The sequence below is a fragment of the Leucoraja erinacea genome, chromosome 17, assembly GCF_028641065.1.
Source record: "Leucoraja erinacea ecotype New England chromosome 17, Leri_hhj_1, whole genome shotgun sequence".
Lineage (NCBI taxonomy): Eukaryota > Metazoa > Chordata > Chondrichthyes > Rajiformes > Rajidae > Leucoraja > Leucoraja erinaceus.
Genome location: NC_073393.1, coordinates 14,541,495 through 14,564,889, shown reverse-complemented (window position 1 = coordinate 14,564,889; position 23,395 = coordinate 14,541,495). Strand labels below are relative to the sequence as shown.

At 44.2% G+C, this 23,395-nt stretch overlaps 1 protein-coding gene and 1 non-coding gene across 3 annotated transcripts in view; both read left to right on the top strand.

The window, feature by feature from the left end:
• The window catches only part of smpd3 (sphingomyelin phosphodiesterase 3), a 166,383-nt gene that overhangs the window by 37,147 nt on the left and 105,841 nt on the right, over positions 1 to 23,395 (top strand). The window lies entirely within an intron of this gene.
• LOC129705513 (U2 spliceosomal RNA) lies at positions 21,403 to 21,584 on the top strand. The gene has a single exon (XR_008724914.1). It is a non-coding gene; the product is annotated as a U2 spliceosomal RNA (small nuclear RNA).

The following is a 23,395-nucleotide window of genomic DNA, read 5'->3' as shown; positions in this document are numbered from 1 at the left end:
ATAGTCAAGTCAAGAGTGTCTTATTGTCATATGTCCCAGATAGGACAATGAAATTCTTACTTGTTGCAGCACAACAGAACATGTAAACATAGTACACGATGGAAGAAAAAAATGTTCAGTGTGTATATATATACACATTCACACATACTCAATAAATAAACAAATATAGTGCAATAATAATAATAGGCTGTTATAGTTCAGAGCTTATTTGCTGTTGTTTTTAATAGCCTGGTGGCTGTAGACAAGAAGCTGTTCCTGAACCTGTTCGTTACAGTTTTCAGGCTCCTGTACCTTCTTCCCGATGGCAACGATGAAATGAGTGTATGGCCAGGATGGTGTAGGTCTTTGATGATGTTGGCCGCCTTTTTGAGGCAGCCAAGTCTATTTGAGGCAGTCTATTATTTTAAGGAATAATAGACCAGTCAGCTAAATGTACTGTTTGTTGTTGAAGAACGAGCAGGCAGAGTCCAGTAGTTTGATGAAGGGAAAATCTATTCTGACAAATGTAATAGTTATATAAGTATGTTACTATCAGGGCAGAAAGGAGAGAACCAGTGAACATAAAGTGTCAGGATTTTCAAAAGGCATTTAATAGAATACTGCATAAAAGATTGTTATGTAAAATGTAAAAGGTTAAGTGAGTGGGAAGAATGTACAGATGGAAAATAATGTGGGTAAAACAAGGTTATGCAGTTTGGTAAGAACAGTGATACAGAATATTTTTTGATTTGTCAATTTGCATGTGACCTTAGTGAGCTTATTTCATGAAGGGCAGTAGACAAACATGAATGCACAGCACACAACAAAGAAACCAAGTGAAAAAATGGAGTACAAAAGTAGATAAACCTCGATTAGGTTGTACATCTTGGAATGTTCTTTTACTTTTGTTTCCACTAAGGAAAGATATGTTATTGTTGAATCAGAATACTGGAGCAGTCTAGATTGAAATCTGTAAAATAGGAAACTGTCTTCATAGAACAAGATTTGCATATGCACACTAAAATTCAAAAGAAAATTTGATGATCCCAGAAAGAAATGCAAAATTCTGAGAGTGATTGGGTGGATAAATGCTGAGAAAACTCTAAGAGAGTATAGAACTAGGGGCATAGTAAGATTATAGTAAGGTCTTCTGTATAGAAATGAAATGAGAGACAATTTAACTTTCCACATGTGTTGTAGATGCATGGTTATTGTGCATTTGAGGCTGGAATCAGTGGATGTTTGAACACTCAGGGAAACAGGGATAAAGGGATGGAGTCAGTAAATTAACTGGAGGCAGAGTAACACCTGTGATCCGACTGAAAGCAATCATAGACACAAATCACCTATTCTGCATCATTAATTATGTTATTTTGAAAATAGCACAAAAATAAATGTAAGTGGAAGATATTTATCCCTGATCAGTCAAACAAAAAACCCATTCTATAAATTGAGTATTTATGAAAAGCTATTTCAAATTGGCTTTAAACTTGGAATGTTTACTCACTCTCTCTTAAAACAGAATGAAACAGTTTCTTTCAAGACATTTATTTCAGCTCAGTTCCAGTGTTAGGTTGTGCCCTGGTGCCTGATTTTCATTTCATTGATATGATATTTTGGTACTGATCCAAAACCAAATGCAATAATTCTGACAGAATGTAATCTGAACACCGCACAAAGAAATCTGGACTGCATGGCCACATGGCCATGTATTGGAGTTGTTACCAGACAACAACCTTTCAGATTGTACAGTGCAAAATATATAACAGAGGAAATAATTTCTGATCTTAATGGATTGTAATCTGAATAATAACCGGGTAACATGAAACAGCAGCTGAAAGCTTGAACACGGTTTTAGCATACCTCCAACATTAAATATAGTATTCCTTGGAGTGCAGGAGGCTGAGGGGTGATCTTTTCTAGATGTATAAAATTATGAGGGGAATAGCAGGGCTCAAAATTAACGGTTGCCCGGGTGCCATTGACCACTCAAAGCGCCACCGGGCAACTAAACACCGATTCATTTTGCCTGGCTTAGCAACCAGATACTGGTTTGTACCGAAGATAGACACAAAAAACTGGAGTAACTCCGCGGGTCAGGCAGCATCTCTGGAGAAAAGGAACGCGACGTTTTGTGTCGGCGGTGATGGCTGTATTGCATGAAAAAGATACTAGGTGCGCGGTGACGAAGGGTCGCAGCGAATGACGGGTCCCGCACAGCGACAGCAGCGGCGGCGACAGCGGCTCCATCTCCTCCTCCCCCCGTACCCCGCTCGCCCTGATAAGGGCCGCTGCTTGCAAATCCACTACCCGGCACTTTAAAAAAACCCTCCCGCACGCCGAGGCCGAGAGGAGGGAGAGGCCTTGGCATGCGGGAGGGTTTGTTTTGAAAGCGGTTATCTCGTTAGCGGGTTTGCAAGCAGCGTCCGCTATCAGGGGGGAGTTGGTGATGGAGCCGCTGCCGTCGCCGCCGCTGCGCGGGACCTGTCATTCGCTCCGACCCTTCTGAAGCAGCTGCTCCAAAGATACCATAGCTATGGGATCTTTGAGCTGCACCACTCGGCACCGTTGGCTGGCGGTGGGGAGGAATTCCCAACGGCCAAGGCAGCGGGCGATGTTGTCCGAGGAGTGCTGACCTTCCTTCCTCCCCACCTCGCCCCTTTTCTCTTTCTCTCTCTCTCTTGTACGTCCCTTCCCCCCCCCCCCATCCTGAGACATCTCCTCTACATCTCGCACTGATACCCATTCCCGCTTCTATTCAGTCCTCAGTGACATCCCCTGTGCTTACCCCCCCCCCAACCAATTAATCCTGCGCTGATCACCTTATCCACCTCGCATTAATTCTCCTGCCACCATACCCCCCCCCCCCATCCATTCTACACTGGTTCCCCAATTCACCCTGTACTTACCCCCTTCCCATCCATCCTGCACTTCTCCATCCATCCTGTACTGATCCCCCATCCATCCTGTACTAATCCACGCATTCATCCCGTACTGACACACCCACCATTTACCCTGCACCTTCCCCATTCATCCTGTAGTGATTTCCCATTAATCCTGCACAGACCCTCCGATCCACACTGTACTGAAGAATGGGGGGAACAGTCTGAAGAAGGGTCTCGACCCGAAACGTTGCCTATTTCCTTCGCTCCATAGATGCTGCCTCACCCGCTGAGTTTCTCCAGCTCTTTTGTCTACCCCCATCCATCCCGTACTTAACCCCCCCCCATTCAACACCACTGACATCCCCCGTGCTCTCCCCTCACAATTTTACCTACTCCAACCAACTCGTACTAATTCACCTGCCTCAATCCATCCATTCTGCACCGACTGCCTTCTAACCACCCCCCCCCCCCCCCCCCCCCCCCCACCATCTATCCACCCGCACTGATTCACACACACCCCCTTCCCTGACCCTATTGTCCTGGAAATGTCTTCAGAGCGAATATTGACTATGTTTGATAACGGAATGCAATCAAATGTGTTTTAATTCCCAATGTTATTATTTGTTTTAATCTTAATCTTAATCTTCAACATTAATATTAATGTTTTAACATTCACAACTATACGTACGCATATATGTTAGCATGGTCCAGGATTTATTGACACAGGTTGATCATACGCTGAATAATCCAACCCCATTTTTGTGTGGAAGTGGAAAGAACTAATAGAAATTGCATTAATTGCAATATGTAAAAAGAGTTGAGATACTGTCTTATAATTTTGCTGCATGTCATTGTGGGATATATCATGTCTTGATTGGTGAATGTGTAGTTTGTGACTTTATTTGAAGCAGAAATAATATCCGACTGGTAACAACGCGCTTCGTCCGAGCACATTATCGCACGCGTCATGCAAGCCATCTTAAATGACCACCTAAACTGTAATTTGGCAACCTAAAAAGCTGCCAAGGTTGCCCGGCTGGCAACAGGGAAAAAAAGTTAAGCGAGAGCCCTGGAATAGGGTGAATGCGCAGTCATTTTTTTCCCCATGGTAAGGGAATCAAGAACTAAAGGAGTGAGAAGAGAAGAGAAGAGAAGAGAAAAGAAGAGAAAGATTTAATAGGAACCTGAAGGGCAACTTTTTCACAGAGCATTGTGGGTATATGAATTGAGTCGCCAGAGGAAGTAGTTAAGGCGGATACAATAACTACATTTTAAAAACACTTGTACAGATACATGGATAGTAAAGGGATATGGGCCAAACACTGGCAAATAATACTAGCCAAGATGGGGTATCTTGGTCAAATTGGACAAGTTGAGCCAAAGTGCCTTTTTCCATGCTGTATGACACTGACTCTAAGTAATACATTTCTTAGCAGAACAGAAAGTCAAATCTAGACTTTAGAATTTTGAAGATAGCGTTTTGGATAGAAAAGGAATTTTAACATGTCAAATGTTTAAGAAAGAACTGCAGATGCTGGAAAAATCGAAGGTAGACAAAAATGCTGGAGAAACTCAGCGGGTGAGACAGCATCTATGGAGCAAAGGAATAGGCGACGTTTCGGGTTGAGACTTGAAACGTTACCTATTCCTTCACTCCATAGATGCTGCTTCACCCGCTGAGTTTCTTCAGCATTTTGTCTACCTTTAACATGTCAAAAGTTATTTTGCTTTTTTACACAGGGCCATTGAGTATAAAAGCAAGAAACTGATTGATTTGCTTAAACAGGTTAGCATATCATGTGGCTTTGGACACCCTTATACAGGAAGAATATTACGGTAGTAGAAAACCTGAAGCAAAAGTTCACGAACTACATCAAGAATGAGCTTGCAGCTAAGAAAAAAAACCATATTGGTTTACTAGAGCAAGAAGTAGAGTGCTGGAAGAACTCGGCGGTTCAGGCAGCTTCTGTGGAGGGAAATGGAGGAACAACATTTCTGCTCAGTCTTTTGGAGTATGGGGAGAAAGGTAGAAAAGAAAGCCGGAGCTTTCTTTATTAGAATGGGGAAAGTTAAAGATTTTTCAAAGGTAAAAGAAATCTGCTGGAAGATTATTCCCATTGTTGACGAGTTGACAACAAAAAGCATTCATTTCGGATTTTCGCATGAAGGACATTTGAACCTTTTCACAAAATGATTGTTATATTGCAGACTGCATTGCTGTGTTGCTATGGGAGTGTAAAATTGTAAAAAAACATTACTCCGCTGAAAAGAAAAAATATAAACGGTTTGATTATGAAGAAGCAGTGAAATAAGATTTGAGTATTTCAAACTGGCCCGGACTTGTGAAACAAGGGTCAAATACATTTTCCTTGTGTAATTTGACTAAGCAGTGGGGAATGTATTCTACCTGTACATAAGAAAAAAGGTCAGGTTTAGACTCTATAATCCTGCTGCTCTGGTCGAAAAAGTTGAGCTGGTGCCTCATCTTCTTTCTCGCATGATCCCCGTATCATCTAATTACCCATCTGCCCTAAAATCCCAGCCTTGACAACTCTCAAAATTAATCATCCACTGTCATCTGTGGTATGGTATTCCAAAAATGTACCCGTCTGTTTAAAGAGATTGCTCTAATCTCAATTCTAAAGGGACAATCGCTTATCCTGAGACTAATCCCTTTAGTTCTAAACAATCCACCTTGAGAAAATAACCTCTTGGTAACTACCCTATCAATTCCTCTCAAACTCTTGCATGTCTCACTGAGATAATTTCAGTTTCTTCTTCTCTAGGGGATCAGCCAATTCATCATTGTCTTCTTCGCCTAATTGCATGAATTAATCTACACTCCATCTACTCCAAGGAAAACACTTCATTTTTTAGGTGCATAGCCCAGAACTGTACACAGTACTTCAAATGGGTCTCATCAAAATCTTGTGTAATCTCAACAAGAATTATTTTCTTTTGCACTGAACACCCTTCCATAAAAGGCCAAGATATGGTTTGCCTTCTCAATTATTTGCCTTACCAGTATGTTGATTTTCGGTGAAATTACAAACAAAGGAATCTGAAAATGTGCGAAAGCTGTAGATTGTGCTACTCTAAGCAATAAAAAGATTGTTTCGCAAATGCAGAACTCTAATTCCACAACAGTGAATCTACAGTAATCGTTAGCAATTATAAATAATTGATTACCAGCAAGATCTACGAATTCAGCATGCACATTCATTCATGGGCCATTGTGTAACTGATATTTGTATCGGTTCTTGCATGTGGGAATTGTGATTGATTGACATGGTGGACAATTGGTCATTTTGTTTTCTGCCAACCAATGGGAATTACCCCATTTCCCTTAACAATGAATTAGTGTCCAAGTTGAAAGACACTTTGGACCATTGGTGGTGTTTTGGTTCTGAATTATTTTTATGGCACCTTACCTCCAGTAACTCCAGATCCCCTGGAAGTAGTAGAGGAGAATGTGAAGAGGGAGTTGAACAGACAAAGCGACCAGAGTATTAACACTTTGCTGATACATTTAAGTTAACTAGCTGGCACAGTTTGGGAGTGGCTGTCGTGTGCTGCTTTATTCTGGCATAATGGAAAAGAAACAAAGGAAGGTGGTGGAGGCAGGTACTTTTGCAACATCTGAGAAGTATTTAGATGAGTTCTTGATTTGCCAAAGCTTAGGAGACTTAAGGGCCTGTCCCACTTACCCGATTTTTTCGGTGACTTGCCAGCACCCATCATAGTTGCAGCAGGTTGCCAAAAATTTTCAACATGTTGAAAGTTTTTGGCGCCCTGCTGCAACTATGACGGGTGCCAGCAAGTCACCTAAAAAATCGTGTAAGTTGGACAGGCCCTTAAAGGCCAAGTGCTGGAACATGGTATGGGTATAGATAATTAATGGACACCAAAGACTTGGGCTGAAAGACCTTTTCTGTGCTGTCTGACACTGTGATACTATGAAACACAACTGACTCACCTGACTCGGCACTAAGTGAATCCCATGAAGGTTACTCATTCATCAGGTCCATCGTGTGGCATCCATTTCTTGCTCCCAACATCAAGCTTGTCTAAACCATGATGAATTTGACATTGGAGAAACTGATGTAGCCTCTTGTAGCTCTTCCAATATCTATTCCTGACCACTTGCTAACTTTATTTTTCATCTATCTGTCTGTGGCTTTGCCCCTTGAAGGACCTAAGGACTTAAGACAGAATATATTATTCATGATGCTTGTTGAAATTTAAAAGTACAGAAATGTTGGGAGCATTGATGTGGCATTTACAAACTATCAAAGCCTCCAGTTTTAAAATCCAGAGGACAGCGCTATAAATTCCAAAGTTTGGTTTCGATTTTCAGTTTGTATTCATCAATATGTGTTTCCCCAGGCAGCAAAAAACAATACTTTCTGGTTGATAAAGCATTTCTTCCTCCAGCAAGGTGTCTGATGACTGGGGAAAAGCAATTGTTGTGGTGGTCACTTATTCAAAGGTGTGAGGCTTATTGCAAAGTTAAGGTGAATATCCACCCACCTTCTTGTCCATCTCCAAATACACATGATTAACAGATTGATTCGGAATAATTAGGGATGAGCAATAAATGTGGCATTGGCTGTTTAGTCCTCTTCCTGAACATAAAATCATTTTCAAAAAGCCAGCCCGCCCATATGACGACTCCTCCCCCCGGACTCTAGATAGAAGCTGCTGAACACGCAGACCTTTGGTTGACGCCCGCCCCACTCCTTGCTGCCCACTCCCCACTCCCCCTCCTCCTCTTGTCCCCCCCCCCCCCCCCTCTCCCCCTCCTCCTCTCCCCTATCTTTCTCATCCCCCCTCCTCCTCTCCCCTCCTCCTCACCCCACCCTCTACTCCCTGCACCTCTTCTCCCCTCCCTCTCCCCTCCGCCAGTCCCCCCTCCTCTCCCCCCTTCTCTCCCCCTACTCTCCCCATCCTCTGCCCCCTCTCCCCTCCCCCTCCCCCCCTCTGTCCCCACCTCTCCCCCTTCCTCTTGCCCCCCTCCTTTTGCCCCTCTCCCCATCCCAGGCCTCTCTCCTGTCCCTCTCCCTCTCCCTCTCCCCCCTCCTCCCTCCCCCCCAGTTCCCCCTCTCTTCTCACCCCCTTCTCTCCAATATCAAAGGGGCGTGGTTATTGTGTGTGTATGTGGGGTGGTTGGTGTGTGTGTGTGGGAGGTGCTTAATGTGTGTGCGACACCGCAGGCCACCCCCACCGCAACCGCATGTTGAGGGGACGGGACCCAACGGGTCCCCATTAGTCTATTATATTACTAAAATTTTCATCTTGTTTGTTTCTATGCGTGTGTGCGTGTGTCTGTCTGTGTGCCTATGTGATCCTGGAACTACGCCAAAACGGTACTCGATAGCGCTACAATGTTTGCACCACCTTACTCACAGTTGTTCTGTGGTGTGGTGTCTCATGTTTTGTTCGGATTTGTGTTATATTTTACAAGTTTTTCACATTTTTAACTTTACAAAACCCCAATATGAGAAAGATTTCTTCCCTCTGCACTGGTGTCACAATGGGATTGTAGCCCTGCTCGCTACAATGTTGCTATCCCAGAACACTGAGTCCTTCCAGCCCTAGCAAGCATTTTTTTTAAGTTTAAAATGAGGGAGGGTGAATAAGGGGAAATGAGCAGCCCCTGCACAGTTGGGGGCTATGGGTGAGTGGTGGAATATTGCATTGGGGGAATGGGTTGTGTTGGGGGAACGGGGGTGAGAGGTGGAATATTGCCTTGGGGATCGTGTTACATTGTGGGACCAGGCCTCCCGTGAGGGCTGTGGGTGAGTGGTGGAATATTGCGTTGGGGGAAAAGGTTTCGTTGGGGGACCGGGCCTCCCATGTGCCTGGGACCCAACGGGTCCCACAGTCTAGTTGTCTATAAAAGTAGTGTTTAGATGAACTTTATTTTTACTGATTTGTACAATTTGCTATCAAGAACGTCAAAAATACATCTGATTGCTATTGGAGGAGAGACATGAATAAAGCGGCTGTTCACCACATGAGGTCCCATTTCTGTCCCTTGACTTGAATTCACTTCTTCAGTTATGCTACATCATACACGCATTCTGCCAAACTTAGGTAATGGATCTGCCATTTTCCAGACATAATGAGAATATTGCCTGAAGTATCTTCAGTGGTGTATAACTTAAAAAAAACATAATGTGGTAGGACACAAAGAGCCAGGGACGTGAAAATGTTGTTCAGCTCTTCCCTTTAGACTTGTCTTACTCATGCCTCTTTAATAGCATGCTAATGGGAAGCTTTTACTAAAATCACCTTTAACTTAAAAATGTGAATTACGGAAGTAAGTTAGTTTAAAGTGCTGCAGCATTTCCTGTCGATAGCGCATATTACAGCCACAGTGCATTGGTGGATATTGAATCTAGCAGCAAGCCCCGCAGATGAACTACTTTGTAGCAGTGGGGTGAACCTGCTCTAAATTGACTCCTAAACAGTCCTCTCATTAAAGCATGTTTTCCTAATCCCGCAATCTATCTTCTTGCAGCTCTTGCACTTTTTACTAGCGCTTTCACTGTAGCTGTAATGCTATATTTGTACTGTTTCCTTTCTCTTTTTGCACGACCCATTGTATTCATGTATGGTTTGATTGTAATCATGTATGCATGTTTTTTTCTGTATAGTGTGAAAGACAATTTTTTATCACAGTATCACGGCACACATGACGATAATAAACCAAATAATAACAACCAAATAATAATGGATTATGAAGTGATAGGGCCAAGCACTGATCCCTGCAGAACACCACTAGTTGTTATTGCCTGCCACTCTGAAAAATATTAATTTATTTCCACTCTGTCACCTATTTTTCAGTCAATACTGTGCACTTTGATTTTATATGTAGGACTTGCCTTTTATTTGGGACTTTATCAATTAATTTCTGAAAACCAAATTTCCCTTCCAGAAATCCATATCAACTTTGCCAAATCCTATGATATTTCCCAAGTACTCTGACATTTCATTTTTAATACAGGTGCACAACCTTTTATCCGAAAGCCTTGGGACCAGACACTTGTCGGATTTCGGACATTTTCGGATTTCAGAATGGAAGATTTTTAGCGTAGATTAGGTAGGTAGCGCGGGCGGCTTGAAAAGTCTGGAGCTGCTGCCTCCTCCCCGGTGACCGGGAGAATCATTGCATAAATGTTAGTCAGTTAGGTTGGAGGGATTTTATGTGGTGGTGGTGGAGTCGGGGTGAAGGGGGAAACTTTAATTCTTAGTCCCCTACCTGGTCGGCGACTCCCAACCTCGCGGAGCTGGAGGCTCCGTCCGGCCGCGGGCGGCGCCGGTTGTAGCTCCGACCAACTCTAGGCTGCGAGGCGCTCCAAATCCAGCGCGGCCCGCGGTCGGACGTCCCCAGCTCCGGGAATGTCGGGAGTCGGCGGCGTCGCGCTGGGATACCAGCGGGGAGCGGGCAATGCCTTACTGGGTCGCCGTGCGGCAAGCTCCGGTGTGGCCGCCGACACACAACATCGCGGAGCGTTTGGATTTGGAGCCGCGGAGCTGGGGGCTCCGTCCGGCCGCGGGCGGCGCCGGTTGGAGCTCCGACCCCGGCAACTCCTACCCCTGGCTGCGCGGCTCCAAATCCAGCGACGCTCCGCGATGTGTGTCGGCGGCCACAGCGCTCCGGAGCTTACCGCACAGCGACCCGGTAAGGCATTGCCCGCTTCCCGCTGGTATCCCAGCGCGACGCCGCCGACTCCCGACATTCGCGGAGCTGGGGCGTCCGGCCGCGGGCCGCGCTGGATTTGGAGCGCCTCGCAGCCAGGGGTAGAGTTGCCGGGGTCGGAGCTACAACTGGCGCCGCCCGCAGCCCCACCGGCCACAGCGCTGTGGAGCTTACTGCACGGCGACCCGGTAATGCATTGACCGCTCCCCGCCTCTCCGACCAGGTAGGGGACTAAGAATTAAAGTTTACCCCTTCACCCCCCTTCACATAAAAGCCCTCCAAACTAACTGACTAACATTTAAGCAATGATTTACAGATGTTTAAGCGTCTCCCGGTCTCCAGGGAGGAGGCAGCCGCTACAGTAGTACAGACCTGGGTTGACCGTGGGTCGTTTTGGGTCAAGTTTGGCGCCAAACGCGAGCTTTGGTGCGCAGACGACATCTGGAAAAAATGGCCGGTTTTCGGAGCTTTTCGGTTTCTGGAACACCGGGTAAAAGGTTGTGCACCTGTATTAGCATCTAGTATTTTCTCCAATGCGATGTTAAGCAGACTGGTCTGTATTTCCTGTTTTCTCACTCCTTTTTGAAAATAGAGGTGTTAAATTTGCCACTCTCCAATCATGGGAACTTTTCCAAAATCTGTAGAGATCTGAAAATTGATTATCAATATATTGCCTATTTCTGCAGCCATGTTCTTTGGTATACATGGATGCAGATTATCAGGCCCTGAGGATATATCAGGTTTCAGTGCCATTTAAGCAGTAAGATAGCAACTACCATTCATATATTTTAGATATTGCATACAGTTCAAAAGGACTTCATATGTTGAAAGATATGTGTAAGATGCTTATAATTACATGTTCTTACAAAAAACAGTTTAATAATTAAAAGAACGAGCTGAAAATATTTGGGTTTGACGGCTGTATTTAGTAGAGATGGAAACATCTTAGAGCATGGAAACAGGCCCTTCTGCATCCACTCCCTACACATTAGGGGTAATTTTACAGAGGCCAATTAACCTACAAACCCGTACGTCTTTGGGATGTGTAAGGAAACTGGAGGACCTGGAGGAAACCCACAGGGTTACAGGAAGAACATGCAAACTCCACACAGACAGCACCTGCAGATTGGATTAAACCAGCTTCTCTGTGCTGTGAAGCAGCGAATCTACCAGCTGCGCCACTACTCTTATGTTTCTACTCTTTATGTTTCTATTTATATTTCTGCTCTTTGATCTGTGCCACAAATGAGTAATCTGACCACTTTGCAATGTGCCATTCACCAGCACTATTTTCTTTTGAATACTACTTTCATCCACCTTGGATTCAAGGTTTCATAATTTTTCTGGAAAATTCCCTATGTCTTTCCCAGTGACAACAGAAAAAATGTTTGTTTAATTGTTCATGGCTGGGAACCCACAATTAACTCACAGATAACAATAGAAAATGCTGCACATGCTAAGCTGGTCAGGCTGCATCTGTAGGAAGAGAAACAGAGTTGGCGTTTCAAGTTAAATACCCTCTGCCACGTGTTTCCACCATTTTCTGTTTTTTTTAATTTTGGATTTCCAGCACCTGCAGTTTTTTAAAATATTTTCACTTAACTAATTTTTCGATCTATTTGTAGATGTTTTTGCAGCTCACTTTTATAGTCCCTGCAATTAGGATTGACAAAGGGTTATCATTAACTTTCTCATCCCACAGCAAATGTTTCCACTTGCTGCACATTTTTTGTTTTTGTATAGGTGTTTATCAAATTTCCAAAGTGGATTTCCAGCATCAGTGAATGCCTTGCACAAATCACTCGAAAACTCAGATTTGCGACTGGAGCTAGCAGTAAATGTAGTGAGGAGACAAGCTTGGGAATTTCGCGTGGGTAGTCTACACCCCAGCGGTATCAACATTGACTTCTCTAATTTAAGATAGTCCTTGTCTTCTCCCTCCTCCCCCTCCCCCTTCCCAGCTCTCCTTCTAGTCCTACTGTCTCCGCCTCTTACTTTCTTTTTTTCCCCCCCCCCCCCCCCCCCCCCCCCCCCCCCAACAGTCTGAAGAACGGTCTTGACCCGAAACATTGCCTATTCATTCTCTCCATAGATGCTGCCTCACCCGCTGAGTTTCTCCAGCATTTTTTGTTTACCTTCGATTTTTCCAGCATCAGCAGTTCTTCTTAAATAGATCTTGGAGAAAACTGAACCTGCAGACAGCGGTATGAACAAATGAACGACCAACGGTGGCGCCCCGGGTTTCGCCCCGGTGTTGGAAGTTTTCTTGTAAGTTATACTATGTTAACACGTTAATAATAATATTAATATTAACGTGTTAACATAGAAAACGTCATTGTAATCATAGTACAACTAGAAAATATAGCACAACATTTTTATCAAAATGGCAAAAAAAGGCTGATTTAGGCACTAGATCGTGAAAAAGGCATTATCTTGGTGAAATCATCAAAAAAAGGCATGAAAAGGCACATGGCATTTATGGCAAAATCCTGACTCTAGTAATGAGGCATGAAGCAATTTCCTAGTTCACATTATAGACCAGTTGTTGCTATTCCCCATGATCGGATGTCCCTCTTATATTTTCCTTTCCCCTTGCTTTTGTTCCACATCATTCCGCTCCCCCACCCCCATTCTCCCAACTCAGCCCTAGGAAAAAGAGTGACCAAGTGCTCAGACCTCTGCCATTCTGGTACTGGTCACTGAGACATGTGAAAATAATCCAGCACCTTTCCTCTTTGTAGAAGCTTTTGATCGCTGACTTATTGGAAGATCTCCTCTTTATGTAGAGAGTGGTTAGAATATGAAATGTGCGGCAATATTGACCACTTAGAAGAAAAGTTATATGCATGAATAAAATGTTGCATTGACAGGGCTGGTTGAGAAAAGTTGGAAAGAGGTTTTTGCCGACCATTAACCCAAAAATGTATTGATTGGGCTGCTTTGCACTGAAAATTCAATGCAATTTCTGGGGCACACGAGTAGCGCAGGGTGTTTGCAGAAATACCCTTGAGTCTCAGTCGCTTTAAAACATTTAACTTATAATAGTGTCTGATTGACATTTGATTGCATTCATCTCTGTTACCCGAGGCTCATTTGCTTCTAGATTCAACTTTCCATTGAGCATAATAATCTGGGCTAATTCTCCACTGAAGTACTAAGGGAGTGGTGTAATGGCAAAGAATGAGACCCTCTTTCAGTAGAACATCATAGATCCTACTATTTTGAAGGTGAGTAGAGTGAGGTGGGTATTCCATGCCCACTATTTAACCCTCAATCAACATTTCTAAAGCAGATTACCATATTGCTGTTGATGAACATTTATAATCAGTGCTGTGTGTAAAGTGGCCACTGCATACGAATGTATACAGGCCACCTGTATTCGAATAGTGAATATAGATCAAAAGGACTTTATGGACTCGGCGAACATTTCGCTGAACATTTATGCTCGGTTTGCCGTGGCCTATGGGATCTCCTGGTTGCCAACCATTTCAACTCCCCTTCCCATACTGAGCTTTTGGTCCTGGGCCGCCTCCATTAGCAAAAACGAGGCCACACTCAAATTAGAGGAACAGCACCTCATATTTGCTTGGGGAGCTTACAACCCAACAGTATGAACGTTGAATTCCCCTTAAATAACTTCTACCTACATTTCCCATCCGTTTTCTGCAGACATGCTACCTCACCCGCTGAGTCATTCCCACACGTTGTGTCTATCTTTGGTATAAACTAGCATCTGCAGTTCTTTGTTTCCACACTTATTGGCTGTAAAATGTCTTTGGATGTTCTGAAAAGGATGTGTATGGTGCTATGTAAATATGCAAAATACAAAGCACTGGAGGAACTCAGTCGGTCAGACAGCATTTGTGGAGGGAATGGACAGGAGATGTTTTAGGTCAGGACCCTTCTTCAAATTGATTGCAGTGGGGGGGCAGAAAGCTAGAAAAGGGAGGATGGGGTGGTGTAAAATCTGACAAGTGACAGGCGGATGCTGGTGACGGAGCTTTGATTGGCAGAAGGGTGGAGTAAGTGACAAAGGCTAGAGATTAAAAGGAGACAAAAAGGTGTCAGATAAAGAGAGAAGAGTGAAATGTAATGCCAGGAGGAGGAATATAGATGGAAGGGGAGTGGGGGGAAAGGGGGGATTAAAAGGGAAATGAGGAACTCGGGGATGGGAGGTGAGTATACGAAGGAAGGGAAAGGAGCCAGGTGACTAGTGGGGGGGGGATGGGGGGATGGGAGATAGTGGGAAAAATTGGTGCATGCATGGGTGGGAGTGCATAGGAAAGAAAAGGAGGTAGGGGGTTATTAATTGAAATTGGAGAATTCGATGTTCACACCAAAGATACTAGAAGAGTATAGTATATCTCCTCTAGTATCTTTGGTTCATACCGTTGGTATATAAATATCTTATTATGGCAACGAAAACATACCTACAGAAATGTTTAATAATGGAAAAAAACAAGCTGCAGATGTTCAGGTTTCGATGGCTGCATTTACGTTTCTGCGATCTGATCTGTGCTGGGAATGAGTAATCTGACCTCTTTTGAATGTGCACAGTTAGCATTAGGTTTGTGGGTGTGCACTTCCATCACTGCGGTTCTATCCCCACTTGGCTTCTTCGGTGAATCTGTCAGATTGCTGGAGGCTATTGCAACAAATGCTGCGCCTTCTCATTCGTCGCATGTTCCTTCCTTTCTATTATAATTGACAAAGTGTGACAAGAGCTGATTTACCACAATTAACTCCACAGGATGATGTGAATTGTGTTCAACATTCAGTCTGCTGAGACTGTGAAGCAAGCAAGTAATTTACTTCATATCGGGTGGCATATTACACCAGCTATCATGCTGAATTCATTTAAATGATGTGTTTTGATTCAGAGTAATTAGGCTGCTGTTTTCATTGAAGGATTTTAATAACTGGTGTAATGGAAAATCTGAACAGCATGGTCTTGTACTATGGTAACCATTTATCAGTGTTGCCGTAAATTTCAGTGTATCCCAACTTGGTCCTGAGTCCACAGTATTTTTTGAGAGACGTTCAGCTGAAAATGACTCAGTCGGTGCAGTGCAACAACAACAGAACAACTGTCCAGTGGCAGAAGCCAGAGTTACTGCTTGTCCACCGAGGAATCACACACAGCCTTCGCCAACAGCTGACTGGGTCCTTCTGGAGCTTGAAATTACTTTAACTCAGGAGCAGGAGCGCCATACGATGATGCAATATTGATGAGCACAATTGAAGGGAAACAGCAGTCCCTTGGGTGTTATTATGCCAGTCACAAAGAAGATGAAGATCAGCCGGTGGGGTTCTCGTGACTCGTTATCATCACATTTACACACTTTGGTGTGTCAGAACTACCTTCTCATGTTAACTCGTGTTCACAATTGCAATTGTAATCAGATGGCCGTTAGGGACCCACCATCCGTGACTTTAGGCATTCCCATGCTGACTCCACTTGAGACTCTGCATATTTTCACTGACTAATCTGTTTGCTGAGTAGCTCAAGTCATGCACTCATAATGCATGCAAAAAATGCATGGGAAAAAATAAGCCTTACCTGGTCAGCGAGTGTTTACAACAGGATCACAGAGCTGCACTGAGAGTGTAATAGAAAGTGACAATGCCTGTTTGTGTCTGGGTGCCAGCAATGAAACATGTGAATTATTTATGTAAACTCGACTCAATAGCAGGCATTAATTTGGGTTTTTTTCTCCCAGCGGGGATTACACTGTCACATTCTGTCTGATGGGCCCTATTACAAAATCAGGAATACATTTCTACTGAGAATTGTGCAGCCATATAAAAAAAAGCATTGCCCTGAGAGGGTTTTGGTGTCCTGAATGAACACTGGTAACCTACCGAACCTTTTAACCACTGATGTATCCCAAGGGCTAATTGATGTGTTTTTTTTTAACATTCTCCTCCTCGAATTTGGCTCGGAGTACACCCTCAGAGCCTTCCATACATGTCTCATTTTCCAAATACTGTGTGGCTGCAGCTGCTTTTATACAAGACCTAATATATCAAACAAACATAATTAACATTCTGTGGCGTCATCGTCAAAATCCTCTCTGTTCAGTGATAAGATGCTTGAAACCTGCAGGAGGATAGGGATGTAAATTTGACAATATTGTTTACATCAACTTTGAGGCTATAAAGTCTAATACATTAAGCCATTGGCAAAATAACAAACAAATTAGCGAGTAGTTAACGACGGAACAGTGGCGCAGCCAGCGGAGCTGCTGATTCACAGGTCCAATGACTTAGCTCAGTCCTGGCCTCTGGAGTTGTCTGATGACGTTTGCTGTTTTTCCTGTTGCCATCTCGGTTTCCTCAGGGTGCTCTCATCTTCCTCCCACATCCCAGAAACATGTGGTTTGATCCAGAACAAGGGGTCACAGTTTAAGGATAAGGGGGAAATATTTTAGGACTGAGATGAGGAAAACATTTTTCACACAGAGAGTGGTGAATCTCTGGAATTATCTGCCACAGAAGGTAGTTGAGGCCAGTTCATTGGCTGTATTTAAGAGGGAGTTAGATGAGGCCCTTGTGGCTAAAGGGATCAGGGGGTATGGAGAGAAGGCAGGTACAGGATACTGAGTTGGATGATCAGCCATGATCATATTGAATGGCGGTGCAGACTCGAAGGCTACTCCTGCACATATTTTCTATGTTTCTATGTTTCTATGATAGGTGGAAACACAAAGAACTGCAAATGCTGAAATCTTGAGCAAAACACAAACTGCTGGAGTAACTCAGCATGTCAAGCAACATCTGTGGAGGGGATGAATAAGTTACATTTTGGATCGGGACCCTTCCTCAGACACTTTGGCAGGGTTGATAGATTAATTAACTGCTCTAAGTTGCCATGAGTGTGTAGGTAAGTGATAGAATTTTGGTGGGAGTTGATGGGAATGTCGGGAGAATAAAGTAGACTTAGCATAAATGGGTCAGCATGGACTCATTGGCCAAATGGTCGGTTTCCATGCTGTATGACTGTGATGCTAAACCAAAGTGATAGTTACAAAGCCTGAGCGATTTGCCATTTTAAATATGTATTCCAAGTATGGCACTCTGTGGAGAGACTATTCCCAGAGTCTATGAGTTTACGACACTGGATTGCAGTGAGGTTCACATCGGCCAGTAGACCTCCCTCGGTGGATCTCACCCAATACTCAGATTGAGCTCGGAATTTGCTTTAGCTGCTCAAACAATAACTTGTCTCAGTAGGATGTATCCTTTGATATGTGGAAGGAGAAAAGCGTAGGTTACTGTTGAGGGGCTGGGGTCAAGTAGAAGGCGCAGCTTGTAAATCGGGCAAATATTGTCGAATGCGGTGAAAATGGAATTTGATAAGAAGGCTTGACTACAAGCATACCCCCATCTCCAATGACCCACACAAATTACGCGTCTATCATTGTCAGCACACTCTCCTCCATGGTCTCAAGCCAATAACCATATAACCATATAACAATGACAGCGCGGAAACAGGCCATCTCGACCCTTCTAGTCCGTGCCGAACACATAATCTCCCCTAGTCCCATATACCTGCGCTCAGACCATAACCCTCCATTCCCTTCCCATCCATATAACTATCCAATGAATGACCTCTCCTGGTGTTAGGTTATTAAATATTTTGTGGCATTTTGTTTCGCTTCAATCTGCTTTGCCTATTTGCAAGTTGGTTGGTGAAATAGCCAGCGTGTCAGTGAATGGTAGAATCTTTAGTTTAGTTTAGAGATACAGCGCAGATACAGGCTCTTCGGCACACCGAGCTGGTGCTGAGCAGCAACCCCCACACATTAACACTATCCTACACACATTAGGAACAATTTACATTTATACAAAGCCAATTAACTTACAAACCTATACGTCTTTGGAGTGTGGGAGGAAACCGAAGATCTCAGAGAAAACCCACACTGTCACGGGGAGAACGTAAAACTCCATATAGACAGCACCCGTAGTCGGGATCGAACCCGAGTCTCCGGCACTGTAAGTGCTGTGAGGCAGCAACTCTAACGTTGCGCCACTGTGCCACCCCAATCTTGGGGAGCATTTTATGGGAATGTGGGGAGAATAGCTAACAGGGAAAATTAGTGTGGGATTGGAATTACTCTAAGTTGGCATAGACTTAATGGGCCAAATAGGTCATAAGGAAATAGGAAATACCGCAGGATTGTATTATCTCTGAGCACCCGACAATTCCAGACATGGCATCCCTATTCCTTTTATTCTGTCACGATCAATTGGGTTCAATGTGCTGTTCCAAAAGTGGGTGAGGGTTCTGTAGATCCATGTCAGGGGCCGTATATTTTATAATTAAAGGTTGTACATCAAGTGTGTGGCTTCCATGTTTATGACATCTGCCTCACCCTGGATAAATATTAAACAGGTGGTCTGAGACCAATTTGCAGGGTGAAGCCCCTTTATAATTTTATTCTGTCTGTAGCCATCACCCATTGTCTTGCTGCTCCCATTAGTACCCTGAAGTAAGCTGTTCAAGTTTGATGCCTGTGCTTCTGTGTAAGCAATAATCAAACCACTTGGTGATGTGGCAGCTACATGGAACTGAGAGTTCTTTCGAAGATTAAATTTAGCAACCGTTTTCAGATCTGATCCTGATTTGAACTGTGGGTTGAGCAATTTTACTTCGGAGTCACGTGAGTGACTACGTGAAGAGCCCGCTCAGTACGCATGCGCTGACATTGCGTTCACGCAGGCAACAGCTGCGCAGCAGGAGTAGGCAGCTCTCGCTACAAGCCTGAAGGAAAGGACCGTTAGGTAAATACTTACCTTCAGTTTAAACTAGCGACTTTGCGTTTGTTTTTGCTCCAGGGGGAGCAAAGCAGCAGAGGGAAGCGGCCCCCGTTCGACTCCAGGGAAGGAGCCAACAGTGGAGGGGGAGAGGCGGCAACAGGACCGCACATGCTGCGGTCCACAGACACGGGTGCTGCGCTGATGCCCAGTCCGCTAAAACAGCTGTCTGACCAACAGCAGCGGACTGGAGGGAAATTCAAAAACCGGCCGGCACCCCTGCAGACTCCCGACAAGGAGAACCGCTGAAATGCCGCGCGAAAACGGCACACAGCCTCTAACAGCAAGGTCAGGACCAACCTCAGGCTGGAGACAGACAAGGAAGATGGAATCAGCACTTGAAACAAGAAACAAGAGTGTCTGTTTCTCCAAGCCAGAGGAAGGTCATGGAGCTAAAAACTCCAGCGAGACTTGCCTCAGGATCAGGGGCAAGTCCGCCAAGGGAGCTAACACTCCCACTCCAGTGCCTAACAGCATTGGCCATCTCCCTTGTCGAGGGATTGATGGGGACCAGACTGGACTGGTCAAGAAGAGGGGTCACTGGCTGAAGTTTATCGGGAGTATGCTTGAGGTACAGGATCAGGAAGAGCTGTTGGGTGTGGCCGCTATGTGGCTCCACCACTAATGAGATGGTTTTTCAGTCTCAACTGATGGCCAGCTTACTACCTGTTCTTTTCAAAAAACCTCTCCAAGACAGGTAGTCACGAGTTGTTGGATTCATCACTCCTCCCCTAAATTGCATTTACTCAAAGTGCCCACCGTTATTGGGGGGTACATTGAGCATAGCTTTAAAACCCAAATATCTTAAAATGCGTTTGCTATCCCTGACGTCGGTTATCATTTTGCATGCTCATTTCAGAGGGATAGGGTAGTATGGCAAAACACCTGACCCTACTGCTTGCAGTGCTCCGCAACCTGCCCTCAATTAAAAAAATTACAGGACTGTGAGAATGCCGACCTCTCAACCACAGATCCTGCTAGCTGGCTAAGTTATCAAACCAAGCCTAAAAAACTGGAGAAGTATCCAAAATTCGGCATCTAGAGGGCAGGGTCTGGATTGAGCACCACACAAAACCAGCAGTAGGCGTCCACCTAATAGTACTGGTGTAAGCTCGGGGCCCGCATGCCAACCCCCAGTAAGCCCTGTTTTTTCAGGCCAGGGTCCAGAGCGGGCCCCCTGGAAAAATGTGTGATCCCCAACAACACCATCCCTACGGACAAGGAACTGGAAACCGAAGAGATGAACACACCACGGAACAACAGTGAAATAAGATAAGTATGGTTCCTGCCATCACACAAAAGATGAAGGGTTTGTACTAACAAAGCATTCAAGGATAAAATTAAATTAGATCCCATCCTGCTCGGCCTTTTGGCTAAGATTAGTAGTAACTGCCTTATCAGTTTATATCTGATATGTCCCTTCCCAGGGACCATACAATACCAGTACAGCATGCACCCTAGGGGTCTACCCTCCCACTAATAAGAACATGAGGAACTAGCAACTGGGGGTAATAATTATACAGGGGTCATATAGAAGCCTATATGAACCTTTGGTACCGACTAACCAAGATGGTAATGTCGCCATCATTGATATCAAGGGGTCATAATAAACCCAGTATGAACCTTTGGCTATAAAAATCCCAACATGGTATATGTCGCACTGTCATTGACTTGCCACTTGAGTATCTCACCAGGCCACGCTTGGAATATTGAAACTGCCAACCTTTCATTCCAAGCATACTTAATGGTAGACATCAACTTAAAAGATGCATACTAGTCAGTACCCGTGCAAAAAACTTGGAGATAACTTGGCAGTATTAATTATCGACTATGGCTATTACAACCAAACTGGTTCCAGATATTCTAACCAGCCCTGGCTATATTAAGGAACTATCGTCATGGCATGTTCCAATGATATTAACGACGACTAATCCATGGGTATAGCTATCACAGCTTTAGCTATTATTCTTTTAGCCGAGCTTGTCATGCAATCCAGATAGATCTACGATTGAAACCATCGCTCTCAGCCTTGACTAAGATCAAGTGGAGTATCTGTTGCTGTTAGTTCTATTTTGACTCGTCCCTTATCAAGGAACCATATATCAATTGATTTGGAACAGGGAGATGGGGAGGGGCTTGCTCCGTCCACTCCACGCATCAACCAGTATTGCAGTACCTTTAAATATAAATCCTCTACTGTTGACTATTTGGTATTCAACACTCTACCCACTTATCTTAACTTGGCATAGGAGAGTCAGTATGACACAACCTGTAACAATTAATGGTATCTACCTACCATTCAACAGTGGCAAGAGTATTGGGAGTTAGTAGCAGCTGTTCCAGCTACTTAACTTGAACCTTCCATTAAGGCTAGGTGCTAATGTTTAAACTACCCTCACCCAAAACAAGGTGGCATATGGATTAATCTGGAGTCGTCATCACTATAGACACTAGGCGTAAAACCTAGTTTGGAAATTTTGAGTACGCTCTATTGGCAAAGCATATTATCCTGCAGTGCACCATTTTGCATGTTCATTTATAATTAACAACATCACAGTAGTGACATACACAAACCACTTGGGCAGAATAAATCGATATCATGTGACATTTATTTAACAATTGGAAACTACAGGTCGTCAAAAATATACGACCATCAGCAAACTTACCTACTAGGCGAGCTAAATACTGTAAACAGACATATTAAACCCAAGTATTGCTGGAATTACAAAGCAATATGGAACACCCAATATCGATTTCACTGTATTCAATTGAATTCTCCACGTACCGATGTATGTCGCAAGAAACCAAATTTGAGGCAGGGGCAATGAATTCATTCCCACTGAATTAGGAAGCGTGAGGGGGGAATCTAATCTATGTTTTTCCCCTTTTTTCCTACCTCATCAGGTACTACGGCCTCATCAGTCGGGTACTACGCACATGCCACGATAAATTAAACTACTGGATTGCAGATTTGAAAAGACAATCACTGGGCCTGGATTGCAGAATTGGGAAGACCTCTGCTGGGCCTGGATTGTCAATAGCGCTATCAACACAAGGATAGCATCCCATCGCATATCCACTAGGGAACATACTTGGCGAACATCAAGAAGTGGGAAGATACCATTCAAATACAGGAACTACATATTCAACTACAACAAACCTGTACTGGAGTTCTGGCAGGTCTTCACCACAATGAAGGATTCAGCCAGAAGTGCTCTGTCAGCCTACTTAACTCGGGCACCAGGACCACAGGCCATAGGGTATCTCCCGCTGGTGATCAAATTTAGGAGAGGTTAATCCCCCAGACCCAGGTACACCCAAATCTGGGATTTCAGTATGGACCTGATGTACCTTAGGGGATGGTCACCAGCCAGGTCCCTCACCCTGGAACAGCCCACCCTGAAAGGACATGCTGATGACCTTGTCTCAGCACAAAGAGTCCAGTTTCCTCCATCCACTACGATTGGACAATATGGTCCACTACACCATGTTACATTACCATTAGGGACTTGGCAAACAGAGCAGACCAGAAACATCAGGTCTAGTTATGGAATTCCGGGCATACCCACCTGAACCACGGTTATGTGTCATGACCCACTTATTGAACTACATCGACACAATAAGTAATCCTCGAGGGAGAGAAAAAGCCTTATGGGTCAGCCACAAGAAACGTTATGGTCGGGTGACGAGCCAAACTATCTCAAGTGGCTCAAGCAGGTACTGGGAGTTGCTGGAGTACATATTAACGTGTATAAATCTTACTCCACCAGGACAGCATCCACATCAGTGACTAAGAGGATGGACGTGCCAATGGACCACATCCTGGCTACAGCGGGGTGGTCTAGGGAGTATATGTTCCAAACTTTTATAACAAACCACTGACAGAACCTGTATCGTTTGCAGAAAAAGAATCTGCAAAAAATATATAATTTAAGCCAGGGGACATTTGGTCTTGTTGTTGTTAACAACACCATTATTGTTTTTACAAACAGATTCATGGTTGATTACG